The sequence below is a fragment of the Dermacentor andersoni genome, chromosome 7, assembly GCF_023375885.2.
Source record: "Dermacentor andersoni chromosome 7, qqDerAnde1_hic_scaffold, whole genome shotgun sequence".
Classification (NCBI taxonomy): Eukaryota; Metazoa; Arthropoda; class Arachnida; order Ixodida; family Ixodidae; genus Dermacentor; species Dermacentor andersoni.
The window spans coordinates 31,633,085-31,647,456 of record NC_092820.1 but is presented as its reverse complement, the minus strand read 5'-3'; positions in this window follow the sequence as shown (position 1 = coordinate 31,647,456).

The following is a 14,372-nucleotide window of genomic DNA, read 5'->3' as shown; positions in this document are numbered from 1 at the left end:
TTGATTTATTTTGCCTTTCCGATCCAGAGGTAGTTGCTCGGCTTGTTGCTGGTACCTCAGGAATGTATTGAAGTAATAAAATTAGCTAGAAGTGTACTCAAAATGTTCTTCTAGAGAATGAGCTTCATCCTGAAGAGTATTTCCCTGCGTATTTACTATTGGTAGAGGCTGAGTTTGCCGACCTTTTACTTTGTTTACGTTCTTCCAGGCTTTTTTTTCGTCAGTATAAGAGCTAATGCTGGAAATGTACGTTTGTAAATTTTCCCTTTGGCACAGAGCCGCGTTCTTCTACCCTCAGACTTTATTTTCTGGAAAATTATCAGGTTCTCCGTGTTTGTAGAGTCTCGAAGGTAGCTCTAAGCAATTTTTTTATTTATGCACGTTTTCTTGCGTTACCAATTCCACCAGGGAACACGTCGTTTACAGGGCAATCTATCAATTACTGGGATACATACAGACGGCGCGTCAACAATACACGCCGTCAAATATGCCACTGCATCACCTTTAGAAAGCGTACAGGTGTCATTTCAGGTCAAATGAGGGAGTTCCCTGTATCTTGTCCAGTCGGCACAATCGAGTTTCCACCGGGAGACATTTGGAGAGCACTCATCACTTTTTGTTAGCTTTAAGACAATAGGGAAAGGGTCACTCCCGTAGAGATTCCTAATCACGTTCCACTCCAGATGATGCAAGAGTCTACTAGATTCGATGCTCAAATCAATAGATGGGAATGTTTTGTTTCCGGCAGTGTAGAATGTACGATCTTTCCCATTTAGCACGCAGTCGTCTGCAGTGAAGAGGATGTTTTCTGTTAAGCGTCCTCTGACATCACAATGACAACCTCCTCAAAGGGCGTTGTGTGCATTAGTCTCCAAGGACAATATAAGGTTCGGACAGTTCATAGATAAAGCTGTGAATTTGTGTTTTTGAAAGATGGTAGGGCGGGGGGATGTATAGAGAGGTAATTGCGACCAACTTATTAAAGAATACCGCACGGACCGCAACTGCTGGATGTTTTTTAGGATGTTTTTAGGATGTTTTTTCCGGCAAGCAACACCTTTATCTACTACTATTGCACCCTGTCCGACAAGGCAAGGACCTCGTTGCGTCTTTTAGATAAATGGCATCCAGCCGGAGAAAGTTCCTTTGTGAACAAATGAGATACGTTTTTTTGAATAGACATCAGCTTTCGAGTATACTTATGTAAGAGTTCCTTATTGTCGTCTAGGTTGTGAAGTAAACCCCTGACATTCCACTGTAATATCTGTGTGTCTATATTACATGTGCTTTATGCTGTGTGTTTAAGAGATATAGATTAGATTAGCTCACGAGACCTTTCCCGGGCCCGTGATACGTGATTTTTCTTTCTCCCGGTGCGCCCAAAGAAGACGTGCCGTTGCTTGGGCGTTTGAGACGCCGAAGCTGTGTTCGTATACATCACCTCGCCTGAGGCGGTAGATACTGCCCATGCCGCGGACACTTTCGCGGAAGTTTTGGGCCGATCTGCACGAGCAGTGGCCGAGGGTCAGGCAAGCCTGGGGGTCAGCTGGCCTTCCTTTGCGGGAACCGAACAGCGCTGACTGTTCCAGCCAGGGGGGCTGATGATATGACCGCCGTTAGACTCCGTGTGACTTGGGCAGCCGCCGAATGACCTGCTGCTGCCCCATGGCGCGCCAAATTGGTGCAGGATGATCTGAACTGATTGTGTGAATCGAAATCATTACGTTCCCTGGGGAAGGCAGATTTAGTTTCACCTTGAGTTCTATTATTTGTGTTTCTTTTCTCCACGATGGGCAGGATAACAAGTAAGCAGCGTATTTCCTACACAGTGGGCTGCTGAAATGCAAACCTCATAGTGTTCAATGTAACTGCACTTAGCACAAGTAGCACGCCCTCTTCAGCTTTGCTACCCATGATGAAAACGCATACAGTTGAAGCATCGCGCGGATTTGGGATGCCCGGTCTAACCCGTAGCTTACAGTAACCGGTTTCAATTTATTCAGGAAGGGTGCTGGTTCCAATAGTAAGCATTATATGCCTTATTTTTATCCTTTGCGCTATGACAACGTTCTCTTCTTGCGATCTTTATAGTAATTCACTTGCGCTAAGTTCAAGAAGGTCATCTGCTGAGGTGACATGGCACACTGTGTTCATCTACCTGTGTGGGCCAACTAAAACGGGAATGTCTACGAACGTTACAAGTCTCGAGAGCTAGACGTATTGTGGCTTGTCGCAAACTTCGAGAAGAATATCGCCACTTCTCATCTTTGTTGCTTTATAACCTGGGCCTATTCGTTCAGTGAGAGATTTGGCTACATGAAATGGTGAGATCATTCGGGCTGTCTTAGTTTCGTACAGACTGTGAACAACGTGGTATTTGGGAAAAGACTTTCGTTCGCATAAAATGTTGAGCGGTTCATTGGTGCACCCCCTCTTCAGGGAGCAATCGCACAGTGGAGGAAGAGCATTTGCCATAGAAAGTTGGATAATTCGGTGGCGCTCATCACCGCCCACCACTGAGCCCAACAGGGGGACGCTATGACGTTGGGAGAACACCTGCAGACGCCAGCCATGCATCGCCACTGGAATCTAATATAAAAATACCGAAGGTTGCATAATTATACCAGGGTAACTCTTGACGTCCAGAATACCGAAGTGAAAATTGTAAAGCAGACACGAAAGATGCTACTACGCACAATTCTTTATCGGCTAAGAAACGTTAAACGTTCTTGCTCAGCGCAGGACGCGCCTGCACTTATTAAAAGTTTTATCGAACGTTATTCGTTGGCTGTTGCAATAAAACTTTTCGTAACCTCATAAATACGCGACGTGAATCTTGTAGTACTCCATGGAAGCCATGCGAGCACCAGCGTTTACACTGGAGCCTTCGACGAGTCATGCATAAAAGCCGACGTGCTTGACTGGTTTATCAGCTTTTCGACGATCGCCTACTTTGCTCACCGCTATCGCTGTATTTGAGTGTTACCTTCTATGCTGGGCACGAGTTCGCTTAATTTTTAGGTCAACTTGAAACTAATTGTTTTTACACTAAGTGGTTAGTCACCGTCACTACAAAGGGGCAATATGTTAACTTTCATGTTAAGAATTTTCTTGGTTTTGTCTCATGCAGATAATACGCCCGTCTAAGGACATTTAGCCATCCCTTAAATTGTGGAAAAAACAACATTATTGTTGATAGTAAATGTGAAGTACTCACTGATATCCGAACGGATTGTTCCGACTGGAAAAGAGAACAGTAAGTTTCTGAAATTAGGGATTTCTTTTTCTCTTCTATTAATTGTAATTTAGTTCTCTAACCTAGAGGACGTGATTCACAAACATTTCATCGCATCTGGACATATATAAGTCCTCTATAAAGGTTTCTTATCCTCCCAGGTAATACAACTACCTAGTGCTTGAAATTAGATTAACATATTGTACTGGCATTTTATTCTCCGTAAGTATGGTAATAAAATTATGAGTACTGCTGCACCCAAAAGTCTATTCGAATGGTAATCTGTGTAAAAGATAGCTATGGATCTGAACATTTTTTTTTTAAACTGTAAATTGTTCCGTTCCACGGAGGCAATGAGAACGACCACGTTTTCGCTGCTGTTCACTTCACGGTTTGAGGTTTTGTTCGGGCAGTTGAAGAAACAATCAGATAAAGCTATCCAATAATAAAGGGGTATCATTTGCAATACACAGAAAAGCTTGCGTCGAGACTTACACAGGAATCCCATAGTACTCTATTGTACGCTTCACCAATTTCTCCTCTTTTTCCAGTAAGTTTGACTTCATGCACTTTGTGTGGTATGGATTCCAGCCGGAAGATGCACGATACAAATGAACAGTACCATTAAAAGTAAGGACCTGCAGAAGAAAAAGAAAAGTTATTGTATTGGCCTCAATTAATTGGCGAATTTTATAAATAATATATGGCAGCTGAAATTTATGAAGTGGGGTGATGAGTTCCTAAATTGACATTAACGTGATTCAGACACTTCCAGTATACTATCGACTCTTCAATCATTAAACTTTTCGCAAATCATTTGTTTACTTGGTGTTCATCTTTTTGCTCACTTTTCATTACTAGGTGCATGTAAGTGTTAAAATTGTAGCAGTCGCTTATATTCTGTGTCAGTCGCTTGTATTCTTGTAACTATGTTGCGAAAGAAACTGGCCGCACTATTTGAAAGATGAGGGTGTATATCATGTTTCCTACTAAATTGGCGCATGAAGACAAAAGAGTGATTACGTGGAATTGGTGCGAAGCTGGAAATACTTGTCCGGCTTTTGACCAGGCATGCAATTTCAGTGGCTCTTAGTACATATTCGAATCGAATATAATCTACAATGAAGCATAATTCTAAACGCTCGAGTGACAATGAAATCACTGCTAGAATGTCAAAAACAATGACGGGAAAACACGGGGGAAGGCGGGAGATGGAAATTCAAGGCGATGAGCAAAACGAGAACACAGTGAAAGCAGGAGCCGACGTTTTGACTAGCGAACTTGTTTTCTACAAGGCGGCATATGCTTTGCTCGCCACAGTATGTACAGGGGGGGTTGTTCTAAAGGGGAAAGGGCCTAAACGGGTGGGTGTGGCAACGAGCGAAGGCGTGTTAGCGGCGACGGTGTCGAATTGAGAATAAAGGAGTGTTGTGCACAAGGTCAGGAACATGGTGGTCGGCAAATCACGTGTGCAAATCACGTGTAAAACCCATGTGTTAACCGGCGTGTCAACGGCATGCACAGCAGCCCTCTATTACCTGTTCCGCTCGCGGTCGTGGGCTATCGTGCCTCTGAAAGAAATGACAGAAGGAGTGGTAGAAACCGCTGCTCATGAAAAAACTAATACAACAATATAACATACGAGAATGAAATAAATAAAGAAATAATAAATAACAGAAAAAAACGGAAAGAAGAAGAAAAAACAAACGCCAAGAAACCAAACCAAGTGTTGTTGCCTGTAGCTTTAAATTTAGCATAGAGATGAGATTCTAAAGCTCCCATTGAAATGTTTATGCCTATTGGTTGTAATGTCTTGAACTTACGGATAAGGTATGATTCTCTGTATTTTCTTTCTCGTTCAGAAGGGAAATTCGACTGTAAGATGTTGAGTTTAAGTTCTCCAAAGGAGATGACCTGGTTGGTTCAAATGCTCGGCGATGGCTTTGGAAACTTTTTAGCTGTTTCCGCTCGATGTCCGTTTAATTTGACGTTCGTTGTTTATCCCGTTTCAACGATATATTGTATGTTACAGAAGAAACATTCAAGCACATAAATGATATCCTAACTTGTAGAAGTGAAGCTACATTTGACTTCGTGTGTATAACTTTTAGCGGTGGTTTTAATTTTAACGTCACTTTGAAGGTGCCGGCAGGTTTTGCACCTGGAGCAACAACATGGCTTTATTAGAAGGGAATGATGTTACCTGCATTTTGCGTGCACTAACATGTCTTTAAGAGAGAGAGAGAGCAAATGTAAATGAGAGGTAAGCAGGTTAAGCCGGACTCAACCTGGCTGGCTACCTTACAATGGGAAAAGAGAAAAGGAGACAGAAAGATTAAAGGAAGAAGAGAATGTCTACTGGGGATATCATTCAGTCACTCAGTCCGGATCACAGACGGTGACTCAATCCGGTAGCTTTCAGAAATCGCAGCAATGCTCTTGTGGCTTTCTGTAGCTGCGATATGCGAGGCCATGGTCCCAAGATCTTGTTCAAGGTGAACGGTGTTCTATCTAGCTGATTGAGAGCTGTGCAGGTCTTGTCTTTCATTTTCAAAAGATGGGCAGTAGCGTAGTAGATGTTCTATAGTTCCCTTGACACCGCAGGCATTGCACTCGGCACTATCAGCCATTCCACTCAAAAACGCATAGCATTATTGAATGCGGCTCCCACGCGTAAGCGGCCCAACATTGTTTACTCATTTCGCGGAAACTCTGGTAACAGCCGCAGTTGCATAGAGGGGTCGGGGAAATGCAATCGATCATGGTTGAATTAAGTTGTGCGCCATTCCTCCAATGGCATACGGTGCGCTAGCTTGCTTAAATGTAGGGCTGCGTCGGTCCGTGATAAAGGTACAGAAACAACGGTTGCTCCTTCATGTGCTTTCCTAGCAGCTTCGTCAGCGAGGTTGTATAAAAGGTCATGTTGCGGTAATAGGTAACACTTGATACATCCGGGAACACTTTTCTCAAACACTCGTTACTTGATAATAGTGGGTGATATTTTAGTGGGATGTTGTTTATGTTTGGGAGTGTATTAGAATATTTTGTTTAAAGACTGTTGTCAAACGTTGACGCGACACTTCACGAGTCGACATAGAAAACAGAAAACTTAGAACAACACTTTACCGGAAGCCTAAGGATAGCCAGCAAAACTTAGACTACAACAGTCATCCCCCGTGACACTGCAAGCAAGACATTTTTATAGGACAAGCGAAACAAATACGAAGAATCTGCAGCGATGACCACGATAATATCCACCACTTAATAACGGGAAAACAAGGCTAGCAGAAAGAAACTATCCACAAGTTGCTCTCTACAGAGCTTATGATATCGGGTCAAGATTAGAGAGACAGTCGGAAGTAGCGAAGAACGGCCTACACCAGAATCTGACAGACTGCCAGCCTTTATAACAAAATATTCAAGCACACTCCCAAACATAAACAACATCCTACGAAAATCCTACGAGTGCCTTTTGTGTACTTTTTTTGTTTGTTACATTCCTAGAGAATCTTGCTAATTACGTCGGGTGATGTAGAATCAAACCCTGGCCCAGACACAAAAACTGAACGTATGCTCACGGAACTGCTAGAGCAGCAAACACGAATAAGTAAAAACTTAGTAAGTCTGACCGCTAAAATTGATGCATTTGAAGATAGGATCTCGAAGATAGAAGCGTGGGCGTCGGCCACCGCTAATGTCGACCACCGTGTACATATTTAGAAGAAACAGTCGACGACCTTAGGAAAGCCATCAAACTACTAGACAGAAAAATTGACAATTTAGAAAACCGATCACGTCGGACCAACTTAATAATCTATGGCCTGCCTGAGCCATCGGCTGAATACCCTGAGCAACTACTTACCGCTGTGCTGAAGCTTTTTTCCACGAAATTGAAAATAGAATGCACCTGTGTTGAGCGCTGTCACAGGCTCGGTGCACAAAAACATGGGAAGGTAAGACCTATCATACTTAAGTTGCTTGATTTCAGAGTGAACACTTCGATACTAAGGAATGCTTTTAAATTAAAAGGGTCAGATTCTCATATCAGTGAGGATTTTTCTGTCTGTGTGCGCCAGATTCGCAAAGCTTTGTGGGATAATTCAGTCGAGCTTAGGAAGAAGGCGAACAAAGTTCGACTGAGCTTTGATACCCTGAAAGTAGACGGCGTCCGCTACTCATGGGATTACACTAGAAAGTCGCTTATCAAAACTTCCAGCAACATATACACTAGCAGCACAGACTGACTTCGTGATAGATACAACCTAACCCTTTTGAACATAAATGCACGCAGCCTATTGAACAAGTTAGCTTACTTCAATTGGCTAATTGAGTGCCATCAACCATCCCTGATCTGTGTCACTGAGACCTGACAAACGACTCCGTCACGGAAGGCGAGTTCATGCCTCCTAATTACTCTGTTTTGTGATGTGACAGGTTATGTGGTAGGGGTGGCGGAGTAGCTTTATTTATTCACAAAGCTATTGATTTTGTAGTGGTACCGAGCATTCCTAACACCGAGTCGGTATGGTGCAAATTATATATAGGTGATCTTGTGGTGGCTGCTGGCGCTTTATACCGACCTCCCGATTCGGAAAAGAAATATATTTCCTGATTGTTGCGATTATATATTAAAACACAAGCTTCACGACTGTAACTTGATCCTTGCTGGTGATTTCAACACGCCTTGTATTAACTGGAGCACATTGGCCTCGCATGGTCGCGACAGGCCGATTTGTGACTCGCTTATTGACTTGGTTTTGTCGTTAGATCTGACACACATCGTTAGTGGCGTTACCCGCGAAAGCTCGATCCTAGACCTGATTTTTCTTAACCAGAAGTTACTACAAAACGGATATGACTGCCAAATCATAGAAGGCCTGTCCGATCACAAGGGAGTTCTGCTGAAGGTTGATGTCACTTGTGAGCGCAACAGACCTGATTTTCGGATTGTTAATGATTTTTCCCATGCTGATGACAATTCTATTGTTGATATTCTAGCATCCTCCTATGACAGTTTTTTTCAATGTAGCAGCATTTGCAGTGTGGACGAGTTGTTTGATGTGTTTTGCAACATTGTTAAGAAATGCATCTCGCTGTTTGTTCCCAAAAAGTGTGTGAAACGCAACCCGAGGCATCCTTGGTATAATAGCGACATTATTCATCTTATCAGGCGCATCAAGAGGCTCCGCAAGGTAAAAAACTCAAGTTGGAGCAACCAATGCTCAAAACTGCACCTGTTTCAGTCCGAATTAAAAACCAAAATGCACGAAGCGAGACACTTTTATTTCGACACCACGTTATCACCATTCATGAAAGAAAACCCATCAAAGTTTTGGAAAACGGTGCTTCCGGCTGCTCACGAGACTTCATCATTCACCGTAAACGATCGGCCTTGCTCTGATCCGGTGATTATTTCCGAAACTTTCAACACTTTTTTTCAATCTGTATTTTGTCAGGATGACGGCGTCGATCCCCCTTTTTGCGTCAACAACACTTTACCAGAGCTTTCTATTCTCGTTATAACTTACACTGGTGTTCTCAACCCATTACTAACAATAGATACTACAAAAAGTTCTGGAGCTGACGGAGTGCCAAAAAAAGTTTACAGCGATACTCTGAATGGAACGCCCGGTACATGACAGTTATATTTAACAAATCCCTTGAGATGCCGACAGGTCCTCGTGTTTTGAAACAAGCTAACATTATTCCGGTCTTCAAATCTGGCAGCATACAGCTAATCACTAACTATAGGCCTATATCGTTACTGCCCGCGTGTTGCAAACTTCTCGAGCACATCATCCATAAGCAGATCATTCAATATTTATCGGCAAATAACTTTCTGTCTCCGCAGCAGCATGGTTTTCGAGCAGGATTTTCTACAACAACGCAGTTATTAGAATTTACACATGACATAGCCACATCACCAAATAAGCGCGGTCAGCTTGATGCCATCTTTGTCGAATACTCAAAAGCATTTGACACGGTAAGCCATAAAAAATTGCTCCTAAAACTTGCTGCAATCTTTCCTGGTAATAAACTAATTGACTGGATATTCGATTACCTGCACCTGCGATTCCAATCCGTCACTTTTAATTACAAAACCTCTTCTATAGTTCAGGTGATGTCAGGGGTGCCGCAGGGCTCAGTTCTCGGGCCACTCCTATTCATCATATATGTTAACGACATTATTGAAGTAGCCAGAAACACACAAGTGAAAATACGTCTTTACGCAGATGATTGCATGATCTATTCCAACATTCATACTCTTCGTGATCAAGAAGTGCTTAATAACGTATTTTCATCCTTTTTCAGACTGGAGTAATACATGGCAGATGAGCATTAACTTCAGCAAGACTGTGGCAATGTCTTTTACTACTAAGAAACAGCCCCTAAAATGTACGTACAGCACACAAGGATACAGTATTAACGAAGTTAACAAGTTCAAATACCTTGGACTTACTATCACAACTAAGCTTAGGTGGCATAATAACATCAATATAGTCTGCTCTAAAGCGATGCGAAAACTAGGGTGCCTAAAACGAACTTTAAAACACAGCAGTAAAGGCTGCAAGCTTACCGCCGATAAATCACTAATTAGACCTGTTTTAGAGTATGCTAGTGTGGTCGCCTTATCGCATAAAGGAAATTTACAAATTAGAATCCATTCAGAAAAAAGCTGCTAGATTTATTTATGGCCTTTACGACCGTATGTTTTCACCGTCATCCCACGCACACACTTTATCACTGGACCCATTGTCGTTTCGTAGCACGTGCCACTGCCTAATCGTGCTGCACAAAATCCTACACGGATCGAACAACATTGAAGCGCCTATCTCGCTAACCACACCTACTGCGCGAGCAACCCGACGTACTCACCCATTAAACGTAGATCCCTTCGTTCCAAAAATGGATTGCTACAAGTTTTCTGTTTTTCCACACAATGTTGAATTATGGAATAACTTAGATGGTTCTCTGCGTTCATTGCCGACTAATGAATTTCAGAAAGAACTGCCTAACCATGTTGGTTGACATGTTGTGTTCATAGGTTATGTAACCCACCTCTGCTATGTCTCTACATGAGATAGCAGTATTTGTAAAAAAAACATAAAAAAATAAAAACCAGCCAATATTATCAAGTAACGAGCGCCTGTGAAAAGCGCTCGCGGCTGTACGAAGAGTTACCTACCGCCGCAACAAAAACTTTTAAAGACATGTTAGTGCACGCAAAAGTCAGCCAAGACAATTGCACCGTAGTAAGAGCATGCTGTCGCCCCAAGTGCCAAACCTGCAGGCACGTTCAAAGTTACATTAAAATTAAAAGCACCGCAAATAATTATACGCTTTAGGTTTAATCTAGATTCCCTTGCGCATGTTCGGATGTGATTTATATGCTTGAATGTTCCTTTTGTAACAAAACAATATATTGGAGAAACCAGACAATCAATGAACTTCAGATTAAACGGACATCGCGCGGACACAGCTAAAAAGATTCCCAAAGCCGTCATGGGGCATTTCAACTAACCAGGTCATAACTTTGATGAAGTTAAACTCTACACCTTACAGTCAAATTACTGCTCCGAACGACAATGAAAATAGAGAGAATCATGCCTTATCCATAAGTTAAAGACATTGCAAACAATAGCCATATACATTGCAAAGAGAGCTTTACAATATAATCGCTATGCTAAATTTCAAGTCTTAGGCAAATATGCTTAGTTTGGTATCTTAGCGCTTGTTTTTTCTTCGTCTTTCCGCCTTTTTGCTTTTATTTATTTATTTACTCCTCTTCAATATTTTCCATTCTTTTATTATTATTTTTTCACGAGCACCGCTTTCTGCCGATTCTTCTATCATCTCTTTCAGAGAAACGATAGCCCACGACTACCAGCGAAACAGGTAATGGAGGGCCGCTGTGCACGCCGCTGACACGCCGGCTGACACACGGGCATTGACACGTGATTTACATATGGCCTTGTACCTGGCCTTGGGCACAACACTCTTGTATTCTCAATTCGGCACCCTTACTGCTAACACAACTTTACTTGTTGCCGCACCTACCTGCCTTAAGCCCTCTCCCCTTGAGAAGAACCCCACCTATGAAAACAATGAGGGTAATTTGAATGTGATGGGAATATGTGTTATCTTTCATTATTGTGATTATTTTTTGCCATCGTGCATGACGCTTATTGATGATGAAATACTCTCTAAAATCTATCTATACATTTTTGTTTTACTTTTTCGGAATACATGTGACAATATGATGGCTAGAATTTAGGTAACGCATGGACACCTAAATGTAGTTTGCTTTTGTCTGCGTCCTGAATTCATTGTCAGAGGCGGCTTATGAGACCTAGTGGAATTCTCCCAGCACCAAATCAAAAGTGCCCTCTGGATGCTCAATAAACTAAAGAGCGTAAAATAACAAAGAGGTGCGTGCCCAAGTGCACAAAGAGAACATTCGTCATTGTTTCAAATGAAAATGGAGACCTCGCGTAACATTAAGAAGAAGCTTCGTTCAGATGAGAATTTCAGTTTGAGACAGACAAATACGCCATTTCCGAGTGCTGCTATTGACGGTGGTGGGAGGGAGCATATCTGAAATATTCTCGCAGTTCATAGTTCGTTTATTTTTCCATATACATATACATATGAAATGGAGATCAATAAAACAGTTGCGTTGGCAACGTCACAAAGCCCTGATTTCTGTATATGGTGATACGGGCCTAAGCACAATGTTACGACGAAAAATAGCAATAAAAAGAGAAGAAATAGTAATGTAAACAACAATACATTCCACACATGCGCGCCACATAAATATGCATCACACATACCCCTATACAAATTCACATGTAATTATACGCAACACACACCCCACGCACACGCACGCGCACACACACACACACGCACACACACACACACACACACACACACACACACACACACATATATATATATATATATATATAGATAGATAGATAGATAGATAGATAGATAGATAGATAGATAGATAGATAGATAGATAGATAGATAGATAGATAGATAGATAGATAGATAGATATGCAGAAGTCCCAAGTCCCAGGAAACACATACATGGAAAAGGCCGATTAGCCCTAAAATTGGAAGTTGTTTGAACAGAGCAGCAAAATAATTCAAAACCACGTGTATTATTTATTAAACTAAACTACCCATGGATATAAGAACAACAAATACTAAAACACTTCCGCGAAAGTATATTTAGGTATACCAATGAGGCACACGAACACTTTCCAGGTAAAACGAAATCGAGCACCTTCAAAGTCCTACAAGAGGTTAGATCCACATCATTCCTTAGCATGGCATTTATTAGCTTCGAGAGTTGTAAGGAATCATTCGCGCAGTCTAGTTTCTCCGAGGTCGTGGTATCCGCCAATATTCGTTATCACGAATGTAGCATCGAGAGCAGTTTCTGTAACGCCTGCTTTTTGACGTTGAGCATTGATATTTTGCTTACGTTCTTTGGTGTAAAGAAAGAGGGCGAGGAAAATGTGAGAGGCAGGAAGATTTCTTTGTTGAAAATGCCGGTTGGGCTGCAGTTTTAAAATTACCAACGTTTCATGCACCAAATATTTGAAACAACAGTCCTAAAGGAAAATCATACTAAACAGTACAGATAACAATAACAATTATTTTATGAAGTAAGAATAACCGATTTATAATTAAATTCGTTGCGGAAGGTGTACTCCGAACGGAGCAACAGTAGTTATTATTATAAGACAAGGAGTTGTATAACAAGAACTTAAGATTCGTGGTTAAGAATTTCGAAGTGATCACCTGCGTGATAGTATACCCCCACAAGAAAGCTGATGCGGGTATTTCCGGAAATGTCTTCATAAATAATGCCTATCGTTTTATTTGGTGTCAGTTCTGTTTTCGATTGGTGTATTCAAACTTTTGATACTCGTCTATGGGACAAGACCGCTCTTACTTGTAAACAGGACGCAGTAGCTTATCTAGAGAACCAGCTTAAAGCTGCTCTAATTTGCGCATGTTGTGAATTTTTTCAGCCTAAATTCGAAGTGTATGTCGCAGACAGCAACGTTACGTAATTTAAATCAAATGTGAAAGTCATATATATATATATATATATATATATATATATATATATATATATATATATGTAGAAGAAAGCATAAATTTCAAAATACACGAACGTAGATAGGTACTCTTAATGATAAAAATCGCACAGCTAAGTACGCCACCCTGCAGTGCCGAAGTTTCCTGTGTGAATGACCGAGGCAGGTCATTACCAATTCTAATCCGAAAAGTACAGCCTGAGAGATAGCTTTTGATATTGCTAAGCTCGTTGGCATGGTTACATATTCTCCATTGATCTTTAATAATACTGTAGTGCGACGTGGTTTCGCAAGCCTATTGCATATCTAAAAAACGGCCGTGGCTTAGCTTGGTTAAGCCTGGTGATTGCGAAGCAATAGTGTGTTATTCTCGGATCAGCTGGTAGTATGGCTGGTGGTAGTCTTGGGTTATGCTAGTGTTACGGCTTACAGTGAATCATCTACGAGGAAGTCATCCGTCGAATCCGTGTATGCCGACAAACATTTCCCTCACCAGCGTGCCCATTACAAAATCTTCCAGTATCAATGCAACGGCGAGATGCAAGATGCACCTCGCCAGCCTTAAGCTTCGCCTTCAAGAGTGGAATGCGATAACGTTATCGCACCCCGTTCGCACCGCCTACTCAAACGCGCTACGCCAGCCAAACGTCGCGATCGGCACAGATAGCCGGGCCCCGACGCGCCATGAACGCGGACGTGATCATGGGGCGAGTGGCGCGCCACCTGTCGGGGCAGCGCCGTACATTTCGAGGAGGGGGTCTTTTGTGTTAGCCGCAAGATGGCTCTGCGTGTGCGAAGAGCGCAGAAGAAATGTAGCGGAAATGTACTTCGCTACTCGTGAAACGGCGACTTCTGTAAGTTACATGGCCATAATTATCGATATACACCGCACTACAACTTTCTACAGCACGTTTCTAAGGCAAAACCGCATTCACTAGAGGCGATTGTGTCCCGCTTTGAAGGAAGGAGCTCGTGGCCGAGCTGCGTGTACGTCTTCGTCGTGCACATTGTGCAGCAACCAGTGG